Below are 13,482 nucleotides of genomic sequence, written 5' to 3'. Positions count from 1 at the left end.
CTACTGGACCAGATTTGAAAAGTTGATGTAGAGCTCAAAATCTCCAATAACCAAAAGATATTTCTGCATAAAAGTGATGTGGAAACATCCCATGACATCCCCAAATTTTGGTGGAAATTTTAAATGCATTTGCCAAATGGTTGCAGTGCAAAACATGCTCCAAATTTATGAAAGATCATTTTAAAAGAGTAAAGCTCAAGAAAAAGCAAACCTTGCAATTAAATCCACTGATAAAGAATTGTTTCATAGAGAGAGTATACAAGTCCAATAATATTTTTGGAAAGTTTCCACTTGGGGTAAAAACCCACAATATCAAAAGGGTAAATCTAGACAAATGGAAAAGTTTAATTTATAAAGCAAGGTCAAAATTTTGGGGTGTCACAACCATGGATTAAATTTTGGGGCGACTGGCTCTATCGCATAGACGTCCCTGAGCGCGCGCTTGCACTCCCTATTGGGGATGTGTGTAGCATATATCATGTTCACCGTTTTGACCTGGGGGGAAACTTCTTTTGTCCCCCTGTGTTCGGTTGCCGGGGCTCCTCGTCATCGTCCTCGCTTTGTGATCCGTTTTCTTTGTTCTCGGTATTTAATTTGCCGGCCTGTTTAAAAACCCAACAATCTCTGTTGGTATGATTGGCTGGTTTGTCTGGGGTGCCATGGATCTGGCATGGACGATCGAGTATGCGGTCCAGGCTGGATGGTCCCTGATTGTTTCTTTTATATGGCTTCTTCCGCTGACCGGACTTGGAGCCAATGAATCCGGCGTTGACTGTCGTGTCATCGGTGTTGTCACCATTGCTTCGTCATTTGTGTCCACTGCGTTGGAGCTTGCATTGCTATTTTTGACCTCGGGGGTGCCCGTTTCACTTTCTGTATTTTTGCTACGGGCCAGCCAGCTATCCTCACCCGCACAGAAGCGGGTCATGAGTGCCGTGAGGGCTGGCATGGACTTCGGCTTTTCCTGGCCGAGGTGGCGGGCGAGCCATTCGTCACGGATGCTATGTTTAAAGGCCGCTAGGGCTTCGGCATCCGGACAGTCGACGATCTGGTTCTTTTTAGTTAGGAACCTAGTCTAGAATTTCCTGGCTGACTCTCCAGGCTGTTGAACTATGTGACTTAAGTCATCGGCAGTAGAATAGGGGGGTAGGGATGTAGAGGATAGATTCTAGCTATGGAGAAGTTGTACGCACGAGTTTTACGAGTTCAGGCCCTTCTTGGAGGAAGTAATAGCCCTACGTCTCGGAGCCCGGAGGCGGTCGACTGGATTATATGCGTGTGTGTGTTACAGGGGGTGCGAACCCTTGTCTCAGAGGAGGGGGGTGGCTTATAGAGAGTGCGCCAGGACCCCAGCTCCCCTCCGTTACACAGGATTCAATGTACATAAAGCGAGAGCATTACAGGTAACGTCAATAATAAAGTGCTATAAATGATCATTAAGTCTATGAGTAAACGCCCGACCGTTGCTGCGCGGAGTGGCTTTAGGTCTTCTGCACGTCGAGTGGTTGAGTGGTCGAGGGACCTAAATAAGGAGGGATCTCCGAGTGAATGGTAGGTCGAGTGGATTACACTCAACACCTTTGTTGAGCCCTCTCTATTTTCTCTTGAACTTCTTTGCTTCTAGGGCAAGGACCTTAGGTAGGACGTATCGGTCAGGCCTATTACCCTACCCCAGGTCTATGTCCTCATCATTAGCCCCCGAATGGATTGAGGTCCGAGTGAAAAGAAGGTTGAAGTTGATCTTGCGTTGACTCTTGCCTTTCTCAAGAATTCATCTCTGAACGGAGGCTAGTGTTGGAACTTCGGCTTCGTTTCAGTCGCCTTGATCAATTCAGAAATTGCCGATTGGTTTTTATAACGTCACCCACCGAGTGTTGTCTTTGACGCGAAATCTTTGGCGTGATCGGTTGCAGAGGATCCCGGATTTCACGGGATTCGAATTTGGGTGGAAGTGCGCCAGGCGGAGCGTGCCGTGATAAGCGGAGTGGATAAACAGGACATTTCGATTTCTGTGCCACCTTTTTCGCCACGTATCTCGTGTGCGACTGTTGCGGGAATTGACAAGATCGCCCGGACCCACGCGTCAGCCACTCGGAAGTGGGCCTATAAAAGCGGCAAGGCCGAGGCATCCGCACTGTGCGTGCCCATTCTCCTTCTTCTTCCTCTTGCTCCTTCACCCCATCCGGCTTCTCCACTCTCGACGCCTCCGCTCTGCCGTCATGGGGAAGGAGAAAACGGCGGCGCTGGAACGCGCGAAGAAGGTGACGGGGGCGGCGAAAGGCAAGAAGACGAATCGGGGATCTTCATCGCGCTCGGGGCTGCCGCGGGGTTGGATCCAGGGAGATTGGATCCGATCCTCGCTTCAGCAGGAAGACTTGGATGATATGGCCGAGTTAGGGTTGATCGTCCATGAGTCTGCGCGGCTGCCGGAGGGGGAAACGGAGCCACAGCTGCGACCGAGTGAGTGTGTTCTGCTTGCCACTCATGTCGACCGCGGTTTCTCGCTTCCTCCGCACCCCTTCTTTCGAGGTTTCTTGAATTTTTTCGGGGCTCAACTCCATCATTTCACTCCCAACACCATCACATACCTTGCCGCATTCGTGTCCATGTGCGAGAATTTTCTGGGGTGTCGACCGCACTAGGGTCTTTTCAAGCACATTTTCACCATCCGCTCCCAAACAGTGAAGAAAGCAAACTCGAATGACGAGAAAACCCATGTTATCCAGATGTGTGGGGGTCTGGGTATTCAGAAGAGGAAGAGGAGTTCCTTCCCTTTGATGACTCTTCCTGAGTCGGTCAGGGGCTGGCAGTCGACCTGGTTCTATTGCCAGGATATCGTGACCCCATGCCAGTCGACTGGACTTCCCCCTTTTTCTTTTGATTGTGTTCAAACTCCATCTTCATTGAAAGTGACCGCCGCGGAGAAGGCGGAGACGGGCATGCTGGTCGAGAGAGTAGTTCAACTGATCAACCAAGGTGTCACCGGCATGGATCTGCTGGAGGTGTTCCTCAGTCGGCGCATTCCACCACTCCATGTGGATGTACTCCGGGGCTGGTGATACCGCTCGGGTTCATCCGGAGGAGGTGGAGGCCAAAACAGTGGCCGAGTGGCTGAGGGGCATCACCGGGAACAAGGACAACCCCAGGGGCGCTAGGAGAGTCAAACCTTTCAGCGGCAGCAACCAGCCAGACAAGGTTTGGCCACTACAACTGATTAAATTTGGATGTGTTTTCTGACTGTTTGTTGATCCGACTGATTTGCACTCGGCTCCTTGTTTTGTAGATTTATACAGAGATGTACTTAATGCCCAATGGCGAGCAAGCTTTGGAGTAGTACCATGAAGGCGAGGACAGCGCGGAGGAGAGCAGCGAGTGGGAGTCACCAGCCGACGATGATGAAGATGAGAGCGATGAGTCGGACGACGAGGAGGTAGCTGACTCACCACCTCGTTCCGAACGTCGATCCAAGCAGCACCATGATCCCGCGGGCAGGCGCGGCAAGGCTGTGGCCTCAAGGGCTCCATCTCAAAAGCGTGCTCGGTCTTCGACTCCAGAATTGGCTGAGAAGGTCACCAAGCAGCCCAAGATCAATCCTTCGAATGCTCGGAAGACCTTGCCTAGGATCAAGATGGACGTTCTTGTTGCTTCTGGGTAAATGTTCTCCCCGTATTTTCTTGTTCTGACTGATTCCCTTGTACTGAGCGAGTGGATAATGAATCTTTACAGCCCGGCCTCGACTGCGACTGATATGGATATCGACAAGACCCAGGACGACGAGGAAACCGCCGATGCAGCTACCTCCAAACACAGTAAGTCTGCCCGACTCGAATTTATTTGGACGGCTGGATTGTTTGTCAGCTATCTCTTTGACTTTCTATGTTTGTTGCAGCACCACGAAATGTTGTTGTGCTCCCGGATGATGATGAAGAAGTACCGCTGAGGGGAAGGAGGAGGAGGGACAAGGAACTAAGCGGGAAAGCGCCTGAGGCCCGGGTTCCTCAGTCGACTGAGATGCCTGGGACAGCTGTCGAGCGATCGACAGATCCGGCGCGTACCAACGTCACTTTCGCTATCCGGCTGTCAACTGATTGCCCATCAGGATCAGATGCTCAGACTTCTGCTGCGCCAATACAACTCCACGCATCAGACCTAGCGGTTGCTCCGACTGCTCTGCCATCATCGCTTTTCACTGCGTATCAAACCCCGGACGACCCACCGGCTGCCGCCAAAGAGGCTCTTCTTTAGTTGAACCTTGTGATGGGGCAAATGAAAGTGGTGCATGAGGCCAGTCAGGTGGCCTTCAACGCCGGAGCACCTCCGCAGACCAATGTCCAGGTTAGTTGATTCTTGATTGATCATACTTCTCATCCGATCACCCACTGGGGTGTGACTGTTTTGAAGTTGTACGAGTCAAATTGAGTCGTCTTGAATTGAATCTTTGAACTAGTGGGGGCACTCTCAGTGCACCCACTGGGTGTAGTCCCCGAGACCATAGTTGACTGCGGGCAGTTGACTGTGGTCTGGGAATCTGAATTTTGTCACTCGATCTGGACGGACCAGGTCGAATGAAACCAGAACCAGTGGGGGAACGCTAAGTGCACCCACTGGGTGTAGTCCCCGAGACCGTGGTTGACTGCGGGTAGTCGACTATGGTCTGAGAACTGCTTTTTTTTACTCGCGCGCTGGGCAGGCCATGTCGAGTGTTTATTCAAACCAGTGGGGGCACGCTAAGTGCACCCACTGGGTGTAGTCCCCGAGACTGCCGTTGGATGTTTGATTCGGTGGTAGTCTTAGAGTAGCTATCACTGTGATGTCGTTTTATCTCAGTCAACTGATATGGCTTATACTGCAGAAATCTTGTGATCTTGGGGCTCAGCTTTCTGCAATGAACAAGCAGCAAATCAGCCTCAACCTTGATCTGGAATTGGCCAAGAAGAATCTCAAGACTGCTCGTGATGAAGTAGCTGCCATGGGAGGTAACCAATCGTCAACTGTCTATCTCACTGCTGGCACTTTTCCTTTCCATTTTTGAACCGAGTGACTCCACTCGAGCAGATGTATGTAGTGAAAACCGTCAACTTCAAGTCCGTCTGAAGAATGTTATTTCTTTAGAGAAAATGAAGCAGGCTTTGGAGAAGAAGGATCTGGATCTTGCTGCTGCACAGAAGGAAGCACGAGAGAAGACGACGCTTGCTGACAAGAAGCTTGCTTCAGTCGACAAGTTAGAAGAAGAGAACTCCAAACTGAAGACTGCTGTTTCTGACGCCAATCGGGAGGTCGAGCGACTGAAGAAAGACAAGGACAAGCTGACTGACGAGCTTGGGAGCCTCAAGGCCAAGAAGGGCGAGTTGGAGTCTTATCTGGGCCAGCTTGCTGCAAAGCTGGTCCTAAAACTTGAAGGTACTGATGATTGACTGACTTATTGCGGTTGGCTGTCAAGCCTGATCGTATCGTTGACTCACTATTTATTCAACTATGCAGAGCTTTGCCAAGACTTTGATGCGGAAACTGGGTGGGTCGAGATGGGTCTCGATCCCATAAATTGTCCAGTCAAGGATGATGTTGCGATGAATGTGCTGCGGCTGGAATCTCGCATGGACAGCGCGGTTGCTTATCTTGCCCGCTTGAAGGCAGCGATGACCCGGGTTGATACTGAACTCTGGCCTCTGGCGGAACTGTCTCAAGACCTCGAGTCTCTGATGGCTCGACTGAATCAAATACCTGACCGAGTGCAAGAATGGAAGAAGTCATCTGCTCGTTGTGGCGCTGATGTCGCGTTGTCCTTGGTCCGAGTGCACTGCAAAGACGTCAAAGAAGACAAGCTGGCGGAGCTCAAGGTTGCTAACACAAAGAGGCACACCTTCCAATCCTTCATGGACACTTTCCTTGACGCCGCCACTCGCATTGCAGACATCATAGACCTTGACAGTTTCTGCGACCCAGCCAGTCCTTCTCCCAACGCGTGACCGAGAAACATTATGCCCCACCTTTATTTGCCTCAGAATGCCGAGTGATTGTGTAATCCTTAAACTTCTTCGGGCTTGATGCTCGAATACTTTAGATCCATCGTCCAGAACTTTAGGATTTATCTGAACTTGGTTTATCTCTGAATATGCTTGTGTTTGCCTTCGAGTGGAATTTGCTCTTCCATTGAAATAATCTTTGTACTTGAGATGCGGCTATTGTACTTATGGCGCAGCTCCGAGGAGAAGTTTGCAGTCGACCTGCACCACGTCGTCCTTGTAGATGAGGATGGAGCGTACGTTGTACTTGTGGCGCAGCTCCGAAGGAGAAGGTTATAGTTGACCTGTACCTCATCGTCCTTGCGGATAGGGATGGAGCGCATGTTGTACTTGTGGCGCAGCTCGGAAGGAGAAGGTTACAGTTGACATGTACCTCGTCGTCCTTGCGGATAGGGCTGGAGCGCGCATTGAACTTGTGGCGCAGATCCGAAGGAGAAGGTTGCAGTCGACCTGCACCTCGTCATCCTTGCAAATGGGGATGGACTTCGAACTTAGGCGAGTACTAGACTGCAGCTAAGCCCCCGAGTGGGAGGGTTGCTCACCACTCGGTAGGATTTTTCAAACTTAGGCGAGTACTGGACTGCAGCTAAGCCTCCGAGTGGGAGGGTTTCTCACCACTCGGTAGGATTTTTCAAACTTAGGCGAGTACTGGACTGCAGCTAAGCCCCCGAGTGGGAGGGTTTCTCGCCACTCGGTAGGATTTTTCAAACTTAGGCGAGTACTGGACTGCAGCTAAGCCGCCGAGTGGGAGGGTTGCTCACCACTCGGTAGGATTTTTTCAAACTTAGGAGAGTACTTGACTGTAGCTAAGCCCCCGAGTGAGAGGCTTGCTCACCACTCGGTAGGATTTTTTCACACTTAGGCGAGTACTGGACTGCAGCTAAGCCCCCGAGTGGGAGGGTTGCCCACCACTCGGTAGGATTTTTCAAACTTAGGCGAGTACTGGACTGCAGATAAGCCCCCGAGTGGGAGGGTTGCTCCCCACTCGGTAGGATTTTTCAAACTTAGGCGAGTACTGGACTGCAGCTAAGCCCCCGAGTGGGAGGGTTGCTCACCACTCGGTAGGATTTTTCAAACTTAGGGGAGTACTGGACTGCAGCTAAGCCCCCGAGTGGGAGGGTTGCTCACCACTCGGTAGGATTTTTCAAACTTAGGCGAGTACTGGACTGCAGCTAAGCCCCCGAGTGAGAGGGTTGCTCACCACTCGGTAGGATTTTTCAAACTTAGGCGAGTACTAGACTGCAGCTAAGCCCCCGAGTGGGAGGGTTGCTCACCACTCGGTAGGATTTTTCAAACTTAGGCGAGTACTGGACTGCAGCTAAGGCCCCCGAGTGAGAGGCTTGCTCACCACTTGGTAGGATTTTTCAAACCTAGGCAAAACGGATTCGCGGCTAAGCCCCCGAGTGAGAGGCTTGCTCACCACTCGGTAGGAGTTTTCAAACTTTAGGCGAAACGGATTCGCGGCAAAGTCACCCACTGGGGGATTTCAGACGCAAACAAAAGTAACAACAACCATTTAGGAAGACTGTAAAGCTCTTGTCTTTGATAAACAAACTAGAAAGGTATTTCTTATTACATCTCAGCCGAATGAGTACTTAAGTATAAAAGGGGCAGAGCAGCTCCGCGTTCCAAGCCCGCGGCTCGTCTTTCTGATGCTCGACATTGTAAAGATGGTATGCTCCATTGTGGAGAACACTGGTGATAATGAAGGGACCTTCCCAAGCAACGGCGAGCTTGTGTGGTTTCTGCTGATCCACTCGAAGAACCAAGTCTCCCTCTTGAAAGGTTCGGCCCCTCACGTTTCTGGCGTGGAATCGACGCAAGTCTTGCTGATAAATGGTCGACCGGATTAAGGCCATCTCTCTTTCCTCATCTAGGAGATCGACTGCATCCTGCCGGGCCTATTCTGCTTCATCTTCGGAGAAGAGCTTGACTCGGGGTACATTGTGAAGCAAGTCACTCGGTAGAAACAGCTTCTGCTCCATAAACCAAGAAGAATGGAGTTCGGCCAGTCGACCGATTGGGAGTTGTCCTCAATCCCCAAAAAACTGATGGAAGTTCATCGACCCAGGAGCCTGCTGCATGCTTGAGATCACGCATCAGTCGGGGTTTCAGTCCTTTGAGAATCAAGCCATTTGCTCTTTCTGCTTGTCCATTCGACTGGGGGTGGGCGACCGAAGCATAGTCAACTCGTGTGCCTTGGGAAGCACAGAAGGCTCTGAACTCATTAGAATCGAAGTTCGACCCGTTGTCAGTGATGATGCTGTGCAGAACTCCATATCTGAATGTCAATTCTCTGATGAAACTGACGGCAGTACTGGCCTCAAGATTCTTGACAGGCTTGGCTTCAATCCATTTGGTAAACTTGTCGACTGCTACAAGCACATGAGTGAAGCCGCTCCTACCAGTCCTCAGGGGTCCAACCATATCCAATCACCAAACAGCAAAGGTCCAGACGAGTGGAATAGTCTTCAGGGCTGACACAGGCTTGTGGGACATATTGGAGTAAAACTGGCAGCCTTCACATTTGTCGACTATATCTTTCGCCATTTCATTTGCTCGTGGCCAATAAAATCCAGCTCGGTATGCTTTGGCCACAATGGTCCGAGAGGACGCATGGTGACCACAGGTCCCCGAGTGGATCTCGTTGAGGATCATTCGACCTTCTTCTGGTGTTATGCATTTCTGGCTGACTCCAGTTACGCTTTCTCTGAACAGTTGTCCTCTTATCACAGTGAAGGCTTTGGATCGACGGACGATCTGTCGAGCCTCATCTTCATCCTCTGAGAGTTCCTTCCTAAGGATATACGCAATGTATGGCACTGTCCAGTCGGGAGTGATGACCAAAACCTCCATGATCAGGTCGACCACAGCTAGGACTTCGACTTCAGTCGGATCTGTGGCACTCTTAGGCTGTGGGGGCTCTTCAGTGAAAGGATCTTCTTGAACTGAAGGTGTATGAATGTGTTCTAAAAACACATTGCTGGGAATGGCTTCCCTCCTGGAACCTATCTTTGCCAAATCATAGGCTGCTTGATTTTTCAGTCGGGGTATATGATGGAGCTCTAACCCCTCAAACTTCTTTTCCAACTTCCTCACCGTATTGCAGTAACCAGTCATAGCTGGGCTTCTGACGTCCCACTCCTTCATCACTTGATTGACTACCAAATCTGAGTCGCCGTAGACCATGAGGCGATGGACGCCGAGTGAGATGGCCATACGTAACCCGTATAAGAGTGCTTCATATTCCGCTTCGTTATTGGAGGAATCAAAGTGAATCTGGAGAACATATCTGAGCTTGTCTCCTCGGGGGGATACCAGTACCACCCCAGCACCGGAACCATTCAGCATCTTGGAACCATCAAAGAACATGGTCCAGTGCTCCGAGTGGATTTGAGATGGCAATTGCTGTTCGATCCACTCAGCGAGGAAATTTGCTATTGCTTGGGACTTGATAGCTTTCTTTGCCTCAAACTTAATATCCAAGGGAAGGAGTTCAATCGCCCACTTTGCCACTCGACCAGTTACATCTCTATTGTTCAGAATCTCTGATAATGGAGCGTCGCTGACGACTGTAATGGAGTGGTCAGAGAAATAATGTGCAACCTTCTTCGTGGTCATATAAATCCCATAAACAAGCTTATGATAATGTGGATATCTTTTCTTTGATGGAGTCAAAACTTCAGAAACATAATATACTGGGCACTGAACTTTATAGGCTTTTCCTTCCTCTTCCCGCTCGACCGTAAGTACCATACTGACAACTTGTCCAGTGGCTGCAATGTAAAGCAGTAAAGGCTCTTTGCTGATTGGGGCAGCAAGCACCGACTGGGTGGAAAGCAGGGCTTTGAGCTCTGCAAATGCTGCATCAGCTTCAGGAGTCCAGTCGAACTTATCAGAGTCTTCATTAGTCGGTAAAGAGGCAATGCCTTTTCATCGAGGCGAGATATGAATCGACTCAAGGCGGCCAAACAACCGGTAACCTTCTGGACATCGTGCACACGCACAGGGCGTTTCATTCGGAGAATGGCACCAACTTTCTCTGGGTTAGCATCGATCCCTCGTTCGGAAACGAGGAAACCGAGTAATTTTCCTCCCGGAACTCCAAATGTGCACTTTGATGGATTAAGCTTGATATCATACCTTCTGAGGTTGGCAAAAGTTTTAGCAAGGTCAGCCAACAGGTCGGAACCTTTACGTGACTTGACCACAATGTCATCCATGTATGCTTCCACATTCCGACTGATTTGAGTGAGTAAGCACCTCTGAATCATCCTCATGAATGTGGCTCCAGCATTCTTCAGGCCGAATGGCATGGTGACATAACAGAAGCACCCAAATGGAGTGATGAAACTTGTTTTTATCTCATCGGGTCCATACAGTCGGATCTGATGATACCCGGAATAAGCGTCCAAAAAGGACAAGCGCTCACACCCTGCAGGCGAGTCGACTATTTGATCGATGCGGGGGAGAGGAAAGTGATCTTTCGGGCAGGCCCGATTGATATGCTTGAATTCAATGCACATGCGAAGTGAGTCGTCCTTCTTGGGGACCATAACAACATTGGCTAGCAACTCATAGTGGTAAATCTCTCGGATAAACTCAGCAGCTAGGAGCCGAGCCACTTTTTCACCGATTGCTTTTCTCTTCTACACGGCGGACCGTCAAAGATGTTCTTTGACTGGTTTCACTTTTGGGTTGACTCGCAAATGGTGCTCAGCCAGCCCCCTGGGAACACCCGGCATGTCAGAAGGTTTCCATGCAAAGATGTCACAATTCTCACGGAGGAACTGGATGAGCACTTCTTCCTATTTGGACTCGAGTGTTGTCAAAATGTGAGTCGGAGCTGCATTGGGATCGGTCGGGTGAATATGAATCGGTTTCGTTTCACCAGACGACTGAAATGCTGAATCCGCGGCAGGCTTCTTAGCTGGCAATAAATCACTCGGATCTGCATTTTTTTTGATACTCCTGTAATTCCACAACTGCCATTTGTGCATCGGCGATCTTTGAGACCTTCTGGAAGCACTCTTCTACCTTCTTCCGATTGCCAGTGATAGTGTTCACTCCTTTAGGACCAGACATTATCAATTTGAGGTAAACGTAACATGGTCGGGCCATCTAACATGCATAAGCCGGCCTGCCCAGAATAGCATGATTAGCACTCTGGAAATCGACGACTTCAAACGTCAACTTTTCTTTGCGGTAATTCTTGGAATCACCGAACACCACATCGAGGGCGATCTGGCCGAGTGACTCAGCCTTCTTGCCAGGAATAATCCCATGGAAACTCATATTGCTTCCACTGAGTCTGGACATTGGAATGCCCATTCCTTTCAAGGTCTCCGCATACAGTATATTCAGGCCACTGCCACCATCCATCAGAACCTTAGTCAACCAAGTGCCTTCGACGACTGGGTCGACCACCAACGCTTGCCTCCCAGGGGTGGCTATGTGTGTTGGGTGATCAGACTGGTCAAATGTAATGGCTGTCTGGGACCACTTCAAATAGATGGGCGTCGCCGGAGCGACCATGTTCACTTCTCTGTTGATGACTTTCAGTCGACTCTTGCTCTCAACATCAGCAAAAATCATCAGAGTAGAATTGACGTGGGGGTAACCATCATCGTCCTCTTCCTTATCCTCAACTTTGTCTGATTCTTTCTCCTTTTCTTTGGGTTGTTTCTCTCGGAACTGCTGGATTAGGAGCCGACATTGTCGAGTGGTATGTTTCGGGTAAATGAGATTACCCTCCTCATCTTTTTTGGTGTGAATGTGGCATGGAAAATCCAACACATCATTTCCATCTTGATCTTTTAGTTTTTTGGGGTTCCATGGCCCTTTGGGCTTCCCCTTGAACTTTCCTTGGGTCACGGCTAAGGCTTCTCCGGGAGCAGCTGGCTCGGCTTTGCGCTTCTGCTTCCGACTGGAGTTCTCTCCTCCGGTTTCGTGGGCGACTGTTTTGTGCTTGCCACTCCGGAGCCGATCCTCCTCTTCACCATTAGCATACTTGGTGGCAATTTCCATCATTCGTCTCAGAGACATATCTCCGTTCCGACCGAACTTTAGATTCAATTCTCGATACTTGACGCCTTCCTTGAAGGCACAAACTGCTTGGTGATCAGACACATTCTCCACCGTGTGGTGCAATGTGGTCCATCTCTGGATATAGTCTCTCAAGGTTTCATTCGGTTTCTGCACACAGGACTGCAACTCTGTTAACCCTGCCGGCCGTTTGCATGTACCTTCAAAGGTCCTAACAAACACTCGGGCAAGTTCCTCCCAACTATATATGCGGCCCGGTGCTAACTGATTCAACCACGCCCTGGCCGAGCCTTCCAACATCAAAGGAAGGTGCTTCATGGCCACTTCATCGTTGCCGCCACCAATCTGCACAGCCACTCAGTAGTCCTCAAGCCAAGTGTCTGGCTTGGACTCACCAGTGAACTTGCTGACTCCAGTCGCCAACCTGAAGTTGGGAGGAATCATTGCAGCCCTAATGGCTCTGCTGAAACACTCGGGACCTGAAACATGCACTCTGCTGCCAGTCGGGTAATCTCTGTCGTGGCCTTCTCTATGCGCTCTGTTCCTGTCAACCAGACCTTGAACGAGAATATATCTCACATCAAAGCCCGGCTCCCGGGGGTCGACTGGAATCCTTCGCCCACCACTGTGAGGGCGTCTGTCATCGTGCGGCCGAGGCGGGTATGACCCACTCCTTGGGGGAGGCGTGGGCACTCGACGACGATCATCGTGGTCGAGTCGGTGATCATACTGCTCACGGTTTCTGTACTGATCTCGTCGGTCTCCACGTCCCTCACGCCTCGGGGGCGATCTTGGACTGTGAGCCGACTGGACTGTGTCTGCTACCACGGATCTGCTATGGATCCTATTCCGCGACTGAGAGACTGCTGCGTTTTGCTCACCTGCTGCCCGGAGTAAAGCCCTGATCTGCATCAAACCTCTGCCAGCTTCTGACTGGGAGGGCTGAATCGACTCTGCTATTCGGGCTACAGCTGTGAGATTTTGAATCGGAGTTCGGTATACCTGAGTTGGAGGCGGAAAAAGTTGTCGTCGACTGGACGCGGGAATCCGCTGTCGAGCACGCTCGTCGAGTGCGTGCTGGAGATTCTCCAGTCGAGTGCGCTCAGCCAAGTTGGCCAGGCGCACCTCCTCCAAGGCCCGGGCCTCGGGGGTTTCTCCAACGATAGGAGTGTGAAGTACATCCATGTTACGGCGCCGAAGCTCTTCCCTCTATTGCGAAGAGAGGGGCCCGGGGCGGTACTCCTCGTGGGCACGCGACGGATCGCCTCCGCCATCACCACCGTCGTCGCGGGGGAAGCCAGGAGGACTGCGCGGTCCGTTGACCATCAGGACTTCCGCCGCGGGGTCACTGCTGTCGCACTCGGCTGCGGTCTCAACGGAGCCAATCGAACAGGCCGTGAAGAGTTTCGTCAGG

Source organism: Aegilops tauschii, chromosome 6 (assembly GCF_002575655.3).
Source record: "Aegilops tauschii subsp. strangulata cultivar AL8/78 chromosome 6, Aet v6.0, whole genome shotgun sequence".
NCBI lineage: Eukaryota > Viridiplantae > Streptophyta > Magnoliopsida > Poales > Poaceae > Aegilops > Aegilops tauschii.
The sequence above is the reverse complement of the archived record's forward strand: the minus strand, read 5'-3'. Positions refer to the sequence as shown.